Source organism: Onychostruthus taczanowskii, unplaced genomic scaffold (assembly GCF_017590055.1).
Source record: "Onychostruthus taczanowskii isolate IOZ18803 unplaced genomic scaffold, ASM1759005v1 scaffold138, whole genome shotgun sequence".
Taxonomy (NCBI): Eukaryota; Metazoa; Chordata; class Aves; order Passeriformes; family Passeridae; genus Onychostruthus; species Onychostruthus taczanowskii.
In genome coordinates, this window is record NW_024498551.1 from 684,465 (window position 1) to 698,303 (window position 13,839).

Genomic DNA, 13,839 nt, shown 5'->3' on the forward strand with positions numbered 1-13,839 from the left:
CACCCACCCACCCTCCATCCCCACTTACCCTCCATCCCCAGCCACTCTCATCCCAATCACCCTTCACACCCAGGGAGCAGCAGCCAGACCCCCAAAGCTGCTCCCCTTCCCCCATGTTCTCTATCTATCACCAGCTCCAGAGGCAGAGACTGGGGGTAATTTTTCCCTCTGCACTAAGTAGGGTTTTCTAAGTGATGGGAAGCAAGAGCCCATTATCCAGCTCCATTGCCCACCCCCACGGCTCCCTGCAGGGCATGAAATAACCACCTGCCAGCTCCCCGGAGCCCCGCGCCGTGGCAATGAGATCTCAGCTTCCCCTGTCACTATTGTCAGAGCAAAATTTAGATACCTGGTAATGAGGAGGTTTAATATGACAGATGAGAGGTTGACTCATTAAAAAAAAAGAGCGAGAAGGAGAGGGAGCTGAATTCGGGGTCGGATCCTGCACTCGGCAAATCGGGAGCTTGTCACAGCCCACCCCGCAGTGCTGGGGAGCAGGAGCAGCTCTCCACCCCAAAGCAGCCCCACACTGGGGACTTTCACTGGTGCCGAGGCCACAGGGAGGGAAGGGGAGGCATGGAGGGGATGGACGTGGCTGCAGTTTTTGGGGCCACCCAGTTCTGCTCCCCTCGGAGCTGCCTCCTGCTCTGGGTGGGGGGATCTGAGTCCAGGAGAAGCTGCAATGTTTCACTCTGAGCCTTTTCTCCCTCAATTAACTGTACAGCAGCACCCCAACATTGCCTCCACCTTCCTTGGCACCCCCTTCCTGAGGGTGCACCCATCCCCCAGAGTAATCCTGCTGCCAGTACCCTCACCATGGGTCACCATCACCACCGTGGTCACCAAGGACAGTGATGATTTGTCACACAACACACCCAAGGGGGACAATCACTGCCTCCAGCTCCAGCACAGGGCAGGATCTCAGTGCTGGGACCCAGTGGAGCTCCCAGGGGCAGCTCAGCAGCATCAGGGCAAAGCCCTCCCTGCTGGGAATTTAGGGGCTCTCCATGAAGGGGATGGATTTCCTCCAGTAGCACAGGGGACAACTCTCTCTCCTCCTGGGGGGTTTTACCCAGGGGAAATTCCATCAGACCCAACTGCTGCTCCAGGCCATCCATGAGAGCAATGGAAACCCACAACAGCCCCACAGGACACGGCTGAGAGTGAAACTGTCCCAGTGAAACTCTGCTTTTCCCTCCTGTGTCAGTGGGATGGGGACTGGGGAAATGTCCTCGGCAGCCAGCCTGGCACATCCTACTGCTCTTTGCCCAAGGGCACTGTGGCACAAATCATGAAATCCTAGAATGGTTTGGGTTGGAAGGAAACTTAAAACTCATTCCAACCTCTAGCCCAGGTTGCTCCAAGCACCATCCAGCCTGGCCTTGGACACTTCCAGGGATGGGGCAGCCACAGCTTCTCTGGGCACCTGTGCCAGGGCCTCACCACCCTCACAGGGAAGAATTTCCTCTCAATATCCCATCTAACCCTGCCTGCTGGCAGTGGGAAGCCATTCCCCCTTGTTCTGTCATTCCAGGCTCTTGTCCCTCCCCATCCAGGACCAAAGCCCCTCTCCAGCTTTCTTGAAGCCCCTTTAGGTGCTAGAAGGGGCTCTAAGGTCTCCCTGGAGCATTCCCAACAGCCCCAGCTCTCCCAGCCTCACCTCCAGCCCACCTCCATCCCCAGCCCAGACACGTTCAGTGACTCTGTGCCCCATCCCCACCCAGAGCACCCCAGAGCAGCTGTGCAGACCCTCCAGCATCCAAAGCCCAGAGTGGGCCCAGCCTGGGAGCCAGGGCTGCCTAGAGGCCAGAGGTCCCCTGTGCCACCCCAGAACCCAGCCCGTGAGCACAATCCTCCCTCACAGAGCACGACCTCAGCAGCACCACTCCCAAAGGCTCAGCCCTTTCCCAAGGGCCACTAAGACCTTTCAAAGCCACCTCCCACAATTATTTCTTTGTTGGTTTTGCACCCCCAAGCACTGGTGAGTAGCAGCCGTGGTGCCCAAAGTCATGGGGCTGCTGATTTGATTTGATTTGCATAAACTGACTGCTGACTGCATCCATGCCCAAGGCAACCATCACTTCTGTCAGGCCCCAAGCAGGCAATGTAGAGGCAGATGTTGCTCCTGCATTGTCCCATGATGCATTCTCCATCAGGGTTTACATGTCTTGAGCTCCTGGGGAGGGGGCACCAGGTTCCCCAGGGGCTGCAGGGTCCAGGACTCATCTGGGGAGCAGAGGAGCTGGTGAGGTCAGGAGCCCCCATTGCTGGAAGGTGATGGGATGATGGTCACCAGCTGCACTTGAGCAGTAGAAGGATAAGAAGCAAAAGACCTTGATTTGTCACTGGTACGGCAATGCTAATTACTATGAGGGTGATGCCATAGCAGAGCTCACTAGAAGGAGACATGGATGGAAAAAATCTGGCCAACACCAACAGGACCGGGCAGGACCATGCTCCTGCCTCCATCCCAGTGCTCACACTCCACATCACAGCTCCAACCTGCCCGTGGCACTTCCAGCCTGGAAACAAAGCCACAAAGATTGTCATCCTGGCCATCTGCCTTTCTCAGAGACATGGGACATGCCCACCCATCTTTACACATTCCCCAAAACCCACTTTGGTCCACAGCCACAGGCTCGTGCTCGGAGCACACTGCCATACTACAGCTGGAAGCTCACCACCAGACACTGTTATTTCATTTAATACAGGAAACAAAGGCCTAAACCTAGCATTGGGAGTGTAAAAGCACCAAAAACAGAGATCAAGGCCCTGGGCATGGGAACCTGTCCCTTGTCCCCAAGATCTACAGCTGAGGAGGAGAGACCAAAGCCCACCAGGAGGCACAGACCATGGTCTGGCTGCCACTGAACCCCAACCCAACTCACTCTGAGCAAACAGGAGGAACTGGGACAAGATGCCACATGGCAAAGATGGGTTTAACTTCCTCTTCCCCTGCACTGCCTTGAAAACACAGCATCTGCAACCCAGCACATAAATAACATCAGCCACCACCAGACTCCGCATCCAGAGCCCAAGCAGGGCACCACTGGAGCATCCCAGCTGCTGCAGCCAAAGCCAGGCTGGGCAGAGACACAAACTCAAGGTCCCCCATCCCCAGCATGACTTGGGGCTGCTGGGACCAGGGGATGCCCCCTGTGCCACAAAGGCTTTGCCATCAGCTGGGACCTGACCCCGCTCCCCAGCTCAGCCACAGCTTGTACCCACATGCATCCTGAGCCACATGCCAACGAGCCAGAGGGGTGAGAATCCGGCCCCAGCTCATCAGGCAGCTCAAATCCACCAGGACAGCTGGTTCTCAGCTGTTGCTGCTCACTCACAGGACACACATTCTTGTCCCAGGCACACAAATCCTGTCCTCCTGCTGCCCGGCACCGCCTGGGCCACCGCGGCGAGGCCATGAGGTCTGCTGACCCCACAGCAGCCCCCCAGAGACCTGGATGATGGTTCCCACTGAGACAGATTCATCCAGAGCTCACTCTGGCACACATCCTCCAGGAACAGCATCCTGTCTCAAAAGGGATTTTTTAAAGGCAGAACTCTGTGTTTCAGCAAGGGGGATTTAGGTGGTGGGGGGAGGTCCCCAACCAGCTGAGCCCTTCTCTTCAAAAGCCACGTGCCAGAGGGATGATAATTTTGGCCAGCCCTGGGGATGTGGATGTTGCCCATCCCAGCAAAGCATGGATGATGCTCAGGAGAGCAATGGGAAATGCCAACATTTGGCACTTTCCAGAAGCACTGTTACATCCTGGGTCTGGCACACTCCAAAATCCCGTGCTGGAGAATCACTGGCACATGGCCACAGCTCAGGCCAAGGTCTTGTCATGGCTCCCAGCCACCTCACCAGAGGGATGGCAGAAAGCCACTGGGAAGCTCCTGCAGCACACAGGAGATGGACCCTGAGGGCAGGTAAGAGCCAATGTGAGTGCAGGAATGTCATGGATAAACAAACACGAGTCACAATTCCTCTTGGAAAAGGGAAAATATTGGGAAAGAAAATCAAATATCACAGTTTTTTGTCAATACTCCCCATGCTAAGGCGGGATGAGAAAAAGTAAGGCATGAGTTTGTAGAAAGAAATTAAAATATTTCAATCACAATGTAAAAATGTATCAATAAAGAGTTGCCCAAATGGGTTGTTTGCCCAAAAGAGAAGGAGGAGGAGGAAAAGGCTCTGCAGCTGTTGCTGCTTAGGGCAGTACTGAGGGCAGCCACTCAGTTCCAAAAGCAGAAACCTTGGGACCCTGTAGTGGCTCCCACAACAAAGGAGACCACCCTGCGACATGTCCCTCCAAGCCAAGCAGAGGGGAGAACCCACCTCACCCAGCCCAGTAATGGGTAAAGGGCAGGGTTTAACCTAAAGCATTTTGCTCCCCAAAGTTTATCCTCCAGCCTGATCCATGAGCATCAGAGTTAGAGCAGCACACGCCTGGGAAGGGAAACACTTCTCCCTCCCTCCCTCCCTCCCTCCCTCCCTCCCTCCCTCTTGGGAGGGAAACACTAAAAACACTTCTGAAAGATCCCATTCCTACAGGCTCTGCACCTTCATTTTCACAGACATGGATATGAACATGATCAGCATTATTAACTGTTACCCCAAAGCAGCAACAGCATAAAAACCCTGAAAAAACCAAATGGAAAAAGATTTTTCTAGGATGAGCCAAGCTCAGCCCTGGTCCCAGCCTCACCACATCCATCCCCATCACATCCACCCCGGCCAGGCTGGGCTCTAGAGCAAAACAACCATTCAGGAAACAGTGAAGGGAGGAGAAGGAGCAGGACAGAGAGCCCCAGTGTGACACCTGGCCTGACAGCAGCGCTGGTACCTGCCTCACCTCCGATGCGGCCGCAAGCTCCTGCCGGGCATCCAGCCCTGGCCAAAAGGATCCAGCACCAAGCAGGAAGGTGTTAAAAGTCCCCAGCAGCAACCTCTGAGGAACCACAATAAATAACCTCTGAGTAAACACAGCGGCTGCTCCCCATTCGCCTTCCTGTTTGCTTTCGCAGATCCGGGCTGGGACGTCCACTTCCAGCTGCTGGCCCCATCCCGTCCCGGAGCTCCGGCCGCCACCGGCACCCTCCGCCCGCAGCGCAGCCCCCGAACCGGCCCTGCCACGGGGCACCGTGGGCACAACCTTCCCAAAGGGGTTTATCCCCCGGGACAGGCACTGATCCTGCGTCCGATCCCGTTCCTGCTGCCTCTTCCTTCCTGGTCTGTGTTTGTTTTGATTCCCAAAAGAGGAAATCCCAGTTCGTCCATTCCCCATCAGGGAGCCATGCCCCACTCTGTGCCTCAGTTTCCCCCTCTCTCTAGCATGGGAGCTCCTCATCACTCAGACCCCTCTCTCCCTCCCTGCCCACCCAGCCCTGGGGAAAGAAAAAAAAAAAAAAAAAAAAAAAAAAAAAAAAAAAAAAAAAAAAAAACCAACCAAAAACTAAAGCAACGGGTCCTGATTTAAGGGCACTTCTGTGCTTTACCACGAACACAAAGGAGAGGGAAAAACAACGACTCACAGCGAGAATCTGTGTCAGGAGCAACAAGGGGGTCCGGGGCAACCCCCCCTGGCAGAGCAGCGCCGATCGTGGAGGCTGACAATAGATAAGGGTCTAAATTCGGCGCTGGGCTCCGGCCCCGGGCTCTGTAAGGCGATCGGGGTGGGGGAGTGCCGAGCTGTTTATTTGGCTCCAAACTCCGCACCGACACTGCAGCGTCACCCGTGTTTAAAATAGGAAGGAACGAAAAGAAGGAGGGGGAAAAAAATAAAAAAATAAATAAAGAAATAAAAAGGGAGAAAAGTGCACGCACGCGTTGAACAATAACAACAAAATAATAATAAAAAAAATATCAAGAGAAAAAGAGCCGGGGGAGGGGGGTAATAAAAGGAAACCCAGTTGGGCTGGCGAGGTTTAAAGCGACGCCTGCCTTAAAAAAAGAAGTTGCTAATTTTAACTCTCCAGTGGAAAGAGTGAGAGGTACTTACAGGAGACAGGGTGGCTGCGTCCTTCTCCACGGCTGCTGCGCGCTGGCGGCCGGGAGGAAGCGCCGGACGGAGCCGCCATCCCCGAGCGCTGCCCCGGCCCCCGGGCCCCCGACACCCCGACCGCGGTGCTGGGCGGCAGCTGAAGGGCAGAGGCAGATGCGGAGGCAGGAGGGGCTGCTGAAGCCTGCGGGGGGAAGGGAGCGGCCGGAGCCTGCCAAAAGCAGCGGCCGGGCTCGCTTCCTCCGGCAGCCCAAAGCCGGGGCCGGCCCGTGGCGAGCGGGCGCCGCAGGACCCCCGGGAGGCGTGAGCCAGCTGCTGGGTCAGATGACATTTCTGCGCGGACGTTTCTGACCAAGCTGGCTTTTCCCCAAGGGAAAAGGGCTTTGAAGACACGTTTTTTTTCCCCCCCCGCCAGTGGCAAAATAGCGGATGAGCTCAGAACCCAAAGTGCAGGGCAGTGCCATGACCAGAGAAGGCCACCCGGCTCCACGGGGACTGGAAAGGTGACCTCCAACAGCTCGGCCACAATTCAGCTGCGGCAAACACAGCAGGAACCCACTGCTTTACCAAATTCAGTATTCCACATCCAAAAGGGTCAAGAGTGGGGATTTGCTTTCAGTGTGCCCACTGGCTGGATTTTACAAGCTCTCCCTGGAGATCAGGAGGATCTTGCAAAGAGCCAGGTGCCAGGTGAGGTGGCACGCTCACACCTCGAGCACAGTGGGAGCCTGGAAGCTGTGAACTCCAGTCGCCAATGAACCTTCAAGAGAACACAGGCAAGGCCTCAGACAGCAGAGGAACACACCTGGTGACCCAAGGGCTTTTCCCAAGCAGCTGGAAATCAGCCTCAGGATGCAAAATCTCACCGGGAGCGAAGCAGGATGGCACATCCCTGCATGCAGGGCTGGACACGTGATTTACCGAGCATGGCTGCAGCACGACGACGTGACCGTCTTCAGGACACGAAAGAGTCGATTCAATTAAGGTCACAGGCCCTAGAAGAGTCTTCTGTCACAGAAGAAGCTTTGCCTGGTTCACCTCAAACGGGGCTGGCCTCAGACAAAATGCCTATTGATCGCAGGCAGCGATGCTGCACGTCCAGGACGCGAGGACGTGGCTTCGCTGGGATCCAACCGCCCGGTGCCAGCCGTCACACGCTTCCGAGGCTGGGTCGATATTGCTCCTCTAATTGCTCAGCTCCTGTCACTCGCACAGCAAAGGGGACAAGTCTTCGAGCAGTCCCCAGAGATGCTTTTCCAAATCCTCCTCCCTGAGAGCACCACTTGCTGAGCTGCTCCTTGGAGCGAGCAGTTCTGCTGTTGCAGCCATCACTAAACTGCTCCTCTTGCTCAAAACTCTGTGCTGGCACCAGTGGCAGCATGAGGGCTTTGAGGGAGGACACTGCCAACCCAAAACCCAAGAATTTGTGTAAAACTGGAAAACAAGGAGCTGTTGTCACCGGTCAGAGCTGGTAGAGTTGGGCAGATGAGGGGGAGAAGGCAGTGACCGAGAGATCCTGCCACCGCCCACCTGCATCCGGGCCGGGGCACGGAATGGGCACTGCCCATGGGCACCGCGGTGTTTGGGAGCCAGGGAGGGTCCTGCCCTCCGTGCACACCCCACAGCAGACAGACCCACTGCCCCAACACTCCAAGTAATCACTCACCACACCGAAACATGTGCCCCTGAGGCAGTACTTGTTTGTGTCCAGAGGAGTGGGTCAGAGCTGGTCCCAGAACACTCCCGGAGCACTCAGCTCAGCCACAGCAGGACAGACCCAGCCAAGCCCTCAAACCCTCCTGTGCCCTGGGCACACCATGGCCCATCGCTGGCACACACCAAGCACCACTGACACACAGCAGGGCCCTGCTGCTGCACTCCCCTGACCCAGCCTGGGGAGCTGCTCTTGGTTTCTATTAGCAGATTAAGCCCTTGGTGCTGACCTTGCAGAGGACGCAGTGATGCTGCCCCCATCTCCTATCACCAGGTCTCCAAATAAATTACTTGCCCCCTCTCCAGCACTAAAAGTCATCACAACCCCACAAAACTGCTCACTAAGCAGTCGTGACAGAGCCCCCTCCGTTCAGGAGCTGGGAGCATATTATTTTTAAAAATCTTTCCTTTTATTGATTTCACTCTCAGGTACAGAAGATGCATTTCATGAAACCATAGAGCCCTCATAAACCAGCCCGCAGTGGTGTCTGTACCACAACCTCACTGCAGACACAGGAGACACAAACATTTACTGTAAGAGCAATAAACAGGCCAAGAAGGTTGAAAAGGAAGAAAACCTGGACATGAGGCCCTCTCCCAGCAGCACCTTATTTTAGAGGAATGCAAGGGACAAAATAACAGCAGGTTTGGCCACAAGTCTTGCCCACACGGAAGAAAACAGGGCAGGAAAACCCTCCTTTGCACTGACACATGGGGCTGTGTTGCAAAACACCCAAAGAGCCCCAAATCAGTGCTGTGGCTACGGCTGGGAGCCACCAGAGCTGTGCCAGCTGGGGACGTGAAGGGGAAGACGGGCACTGGAGAACAGCACAGCACCCACTGCTGGGCACCACCTCCCTGCCCTGCTCTGGGGGCTCTGCTGCCCACCCCACACAGCAGGACCCCCTTTGCAGAGCAGGTGAGGGGTGCACAGTGCAGCAGGGTGCTCCCTGTGCCCTTCTTGCAGCAGACCTCACTGGGCTGCAGGGTCTGGTCAGCACCGCTGTGGGAGCCTGAGACCCTTGAGCTGCACCCTCTGTGGGACCCTCTGCAGCTCCCAGCCTGCAGCAGGGGAGACACAAACGGCCAAGCAAACCCAAAGGGAAAGCAGGAACCCAGAGTTTGGGGTTTCCCCATACCTGCTACGCAGCCTCCTGCATCTTCTGCTCCTGGCAGGGATGAGCTGCAGCCACCGCTCCTCAATCCAACTGCAAAGACAAAGCAAGCAGCTGTCAGCCTGAGGGGACAGAGGCAGGGACAGAGGCAAGGACAGGACTCCCCACATGTCCCATCCAAGCACAGCCAGATGGAGGGAACAGCGAGGGGAGCCCAGTATCCCCTGCAGACCTGGCTGATGGGCCAGGGGCTGCAGGGTCCCCTCCTGCACTGCTCTGATCCTTAGCATCACTGCAAGGGCCATGCAGGCTGGGTGGGACCTGGCCAGGCACCTGCAGGGATCCAGGGAACCAGGAGCCCTGGGGCTATGCAATGTGGAAAGCGCCTCGGTGAGACCAGGGGGAAAGAAATTAAAAAGAGTTAAGGAATGAAACAAATCATAAGCCAAAAGTTAACATTGTGGTCCAAGCTGACAGCGTGGCCAGCAGAGAATTACTCAAAGTTTAGGTGAACTTTGTGTTTTCTGGGAAGATTCTCATGCATATCCCACAAGAAAAAGCACTGACCAGCTTGCTCGGACACTGTCCCAGGGAATGCGTGCAGCACATGTGCTTGGCCCGAGGAGAATCTGCCACGGCCCAGAAGGAAACGCAGCTCCTAAACTCATCCCTCTCACCACTGGGAGATGGGAGGAGACCCATGGGGCAAAGCCCAGCGGCTTCAGCTGGCCTTGTGCTGGTCATCTACTGCTGGTCACAAACATCTGGCACTTGTGCGGAGCCCATCACCACAGCACACTCCCGTGAGGGGAACGGTGCTGAACAAAAGGGAAACTGAGGCACAGAGGCCAGCAGCCTCTCTTCAAACGCACCGCGAGCTCCCAAGCTGCAGCCTCACCCCCAGCACCTGCAACAGAGCGAGGAATTGTGCTCAGCTTTCCGGCATCCTCATCCTCCGCTCCAACCACAAAACCAGCCTTCCTCCCCCGGCTGCCTCCCCTCCCACAGCCAGCTCATTTCCTGACATTACCAAATTCCCCCTGAACAAAGCTGGAGCGAGGAGCGCGTGGCTCCGGCCGGGGCTGCCCCTTCCTCTCGCTCCGGAGGAGCCCAGCGCAGGGATCAGCCCTGAGCAGCCGAGGTGTGAGCGGCTCTCCAGCCTCAAACCTCCCAGCACTGGGGCTGGAGTCCTGCAAACGGACCAGGCACAGGGATCCCCTCATCAGGACAGACAGACAAGTCTGTTTTCTACAACAGGGAGCAGCAGGGACAAGGATGGGGGTCCAGCTACTGCCACGCTCGCACCCGTTAAGCCCAGACCAACCTGTCACCCCCCCAGGACCACTCCTTTATTCCCCTGAATAAAACAGAGTCCTGCAGAATGACTGACCTCTTGGGGACAGGGACACCCACAGAAGAAGCACCACCCTGCAAGTGCCACGTTCCCAGCCAGGACGAGGGAAGTGGTGTTCAATGCAAAGGGTCTCTCAGAGGGCTCCTGAAGCTCCTCTCAGTGTCCCAGCAGCTCTCACTGGTCTCAGCACTGCAGAGCCACTCAGGGCTGGTGGCAGAGCCACGTGGGGACCGGGGACCACAGGCTCCTGAAGCTCCTCTCAGTGTCCCAGCAGCTCTCACTGGTCTCAGCACTGCAGAGCCACTCAGGGCTGGTGGCAGAGCCACGTGGGGACCAGGGACCACAGGCTAGGCTGAGTGGAGGATGTGGCCGAGCTCTGCGCCCAGGCTGGCTCTGCTTTGGGGGACTGGGGTCAGCTCTACAGCCCACCAGGATGCAGTGGGGGACGTGTGGCCAGGCAAGACCTCAGTCTGTACAGAGTTGTTTCCTCTCAGTGGGAGATGGTGCCAGACACACCAGGAATGTCCAGGATGCCCCTGGTGCCATGGGACAGCCGGTACAGCCACACAGTCACCACTCACAGACTCCTGCACTGACAGAACTGCCCACGGCTGGTGGTGGGCAGCAGCCACATCCCTGGCTCCCACAGCCCACCAGGCCATCAGGACAATGACTTCTGGACAATAGCTGACCCCACACAGCCCCTGGCCATGCCACAGTCCCTAGATGGTGACAACTAACAGCAGTGCCTTGCCGACCCAATGTGGCAGATGAGCTGCCCCTTGTAGGGCCAAGGTGGGGAACTCCAGGGGGAGCAGGGTTGGTTTTGGGGTGTTCAGCCTGCAGGCAGTTCTGACATTGCAGGGTTGCAGCCCAGTGTCACCTGAAGCAGGGATGAACAGCACACGTGGGGTGGCAATCCTGGGACCCTGACCCTCTCCAGCCCAGGAGCTCCGGGGCTGCTTCACACCCTGCCCAAGCTGCAGAATCCACTGCCCTTTGGACCTGGTGGGACTTCCAGCACCAGCAAACCCCAGTGAACCCCCAAGTGCCCATTTTGCAACATTTTGAGCTGGTACAAAGGAGCAAAGCCCCCACTCACTGGCACTGCCAGCTCCCTTGTCTGTCCGTGCTCGTCCTTTGCCCCGCCGAGCGAGTATCCTGGCACTGCTCCCAGAACCTCTGGAGGATTTCCAGAGGTGACCATTCCACCTGCACAGTGAGAACAGGCCCTGCTGAGGGGCTGGGGCTGGGTCAGGCCACTGGCCACTCCCAGGGCTCTCACCCCACCACACACGTGCCTTCCAAGCCTTCTCATTATAAACAGAGAAATGCTGCCCAGGCAAGGGGAAAAGGAATGTGTTTTCAAAATGTTATTTTATAAGCTGAAGGAAAAAAACACATAGGGAAGGGATGGAGGTGGCAAAGGCAAGTGAATTCCCCTTTCTGAGTGAAAAAAGAAGGGCAGAGAAAGGGGTAGACAAGACAATCTTTACGTCCAGCTTTGGGGCAAAAATGCTGAGCAAGTGCTAACACTGTCCCTGTTTGAAAACCAAAGCTTTGGCTTCACCAGTAACCAACCAAAATTCCTGAGGGCAGGAGAACTAGGGGAACCTCCTGGGATCCCCATTTTTAACTGATGCAGTTAGGCTAGCACAACGTGCCATGCAAAGGCAGCAGGGAGCTGCTCCAACCTGCCCCTAAGGATCCTGGAGGATGTGCAGGAATGGCTTTTGGTGACTTCCCTGGATATCTGCTCAGCTGATGCTCAACAGCCCCTGTGCCACAGCCAGTCTTTGCTTACACCCTCAAACACATATATATTCCCACATATATAACTCCCCAAAATATATATATATTCCCATACACATAGCCCTCTCAAAATACACATATTCCCACATATGTAACCCATCAATATATATATATTCCCATACATGTAACCACCCACCAAATATATATATTCCCACATGTACAGATAAACCCCCAAATACATATTTATTCCCATGTATAAAAATTCCAAATACATACAACCCTGCCTACATCATATATGCATAAAACACCCCCAAATAAATAACCCATGGCCACTGCCATGGGGACTTCCAAGCACACAGCTGGAAAGCCCAGGGGAGATGGATGGGCAGAATAAGCAGTTTTGGGGCTGGAGGGGCCAAGAGGGAGGCGCAGATTGCGGAGGGGAAGAGCCCTGACCGCAATCTCTCCTTCCCCTTTTTTCATGTTTCCTCTAGCAACGGGCTCGGGGCTGCAAACATTTGGATGCCAAACCCAAACTTCCTCACCTCAGGCTCCCAACCCAGCCTGCTGCTCCTCTGCCAGGTGCTCATGGACTCCCACCCCAAACTTGGGAGACCCCAGACCCCATTTCCCAGAGCTGTGCCGTGTCAGTCTCAGGGAGTGCCAATAACAGCAAGGAGCAGACAAAATAAAATTAAAAAAAAAAAAAAAAGAAAGAAAGAAAAAAGAAAAAAGATGTACTTTCTCCATTTTTGTCCATGAAACTAAAGCATCTCAGCCATGGCCCAGCCTCCAGTTTGCACCAGCCACTGGGAATATCCCCAAGGTTTAATTAGACCTGTTCAGCCTTTTCCAGTTGGGTTTCCTCTGGCTTGACACCAAGAGGTGGGAAGGAACAAACTGGGAGAGATGTCACTCGAAGCAGGAGCATCAGGCAGGACAGGCTGGCAGTTACACACAGTGAGGAGCCCCAGCTCCCAACCATCCAGTGGTGCCAGAGTCCCAGCAGCACAGCACCAGGGCTGTGGAAAGGGGGACAGCAGGAGGAAATCCACCTCCAGTGGCACGGGAGGCTCAGCTGTCGTGGCGCAGAGGTGAGCAGTGACCAAGAACGATGGCACAAGCCAGCTGTGCCAGGGGCAGAGCGTGACCACCGCCACTGAGCTCCTCCAAACCCCGCAGAGGGATGGCATGAAGGCACCCCAGATCAAGGCAGAGTAGGAACTGCGGGGGCTCACACCCCTGCTCCAGCAGGTAACCCTGCACGGCACCAAAGGCAGCCCTGGATTTGGGCAGGGCAGCTGGAAGCCGCTCTCCAGGAGCAGCCCGGTGGCACAGCTGTCGCTGCAAGTGTTGCAACAGCGGCTGCTGGCCCTGCAAGGACCGCGGGGACATGAGGGGGTGTCGGGGGGGTGGCACAAGTGCAACCGTTGGAGCCACCGAGTTTCACTCTCGCTGGCTGAGTTCCCCTTGGGCAGCAGAGATGCAGAACTGAAACCTCCAGCTGTATGGACGTGGGGGCGGCCCGAGGCGCAGGAGGCTGGGGAGCGGCACGGCGCTCGGAGCAGAGCCACGCGCCGCCACACCAGTGACCGAACGAAGGCTGCTGGGGGACCGGGGCACCCAGAAGAGCAGAGGCAGGCAGGGGTTTCCTCTGGCTCACAGAGCCCATCTTGCTCCTGCTCTCTCTGCTGCCACCCAGCTCCTAGCAGCTGGCACATCTGGCGGGAGCAGAAATACCCCCGGGCGTGCAGGTACCCACAGCTGGGCACGCTCCAGCTGGCATGTCCCTACTCCATGAGCCTGTCCAGGGGCTGACACTGCTGAAGGACAGTGCAGTCCCAGTCCACTGGGCAAGTGCTGGTCAGCAGGACCACAAGTGGCAGCATGGAGTGGTCCCAGC

The 13,839-nt window shown here is 56.3% G+C and overlaps 1 protein-coding gene across 14 annotated transcripts in view; it reads right to left on the reverse strand.

Moving 5' to 3' along the window:
* MEF2D (myocyte enhancer factor 2D) overlaps positions 1-13,839 on the reverse strand; it is an 81,529-nt gene that overhangs the window by 46,678 nt on the left and 21,012 nt on the right. For 8 of the 14 annotated variants that reach the window (XM_041397320.1, XM_041397315.1, XM_041397319.1 and 5 more), the window contains exon 2: positions 8,855-8,923. The exons of 2 other annotated variants lie outside the window; for them this stretch is intronic. The gene's annotated coding sequence lies outside the window, so the exon portion shown is untranslated. Of the gene's footprint in view, positions 1-4,856; positions 4,928-5,535; positions 5,725-6,002; positions 6,338-8,854; positions 8,924-9,507; positions 9,686-13,839 lie in introns of those variants that run through there. 4 more of the 14 variants (XM_041397308.1, XM_041397311.1, XM_041397309.1 and 1 more) reach the window with 4 other exon arrangements.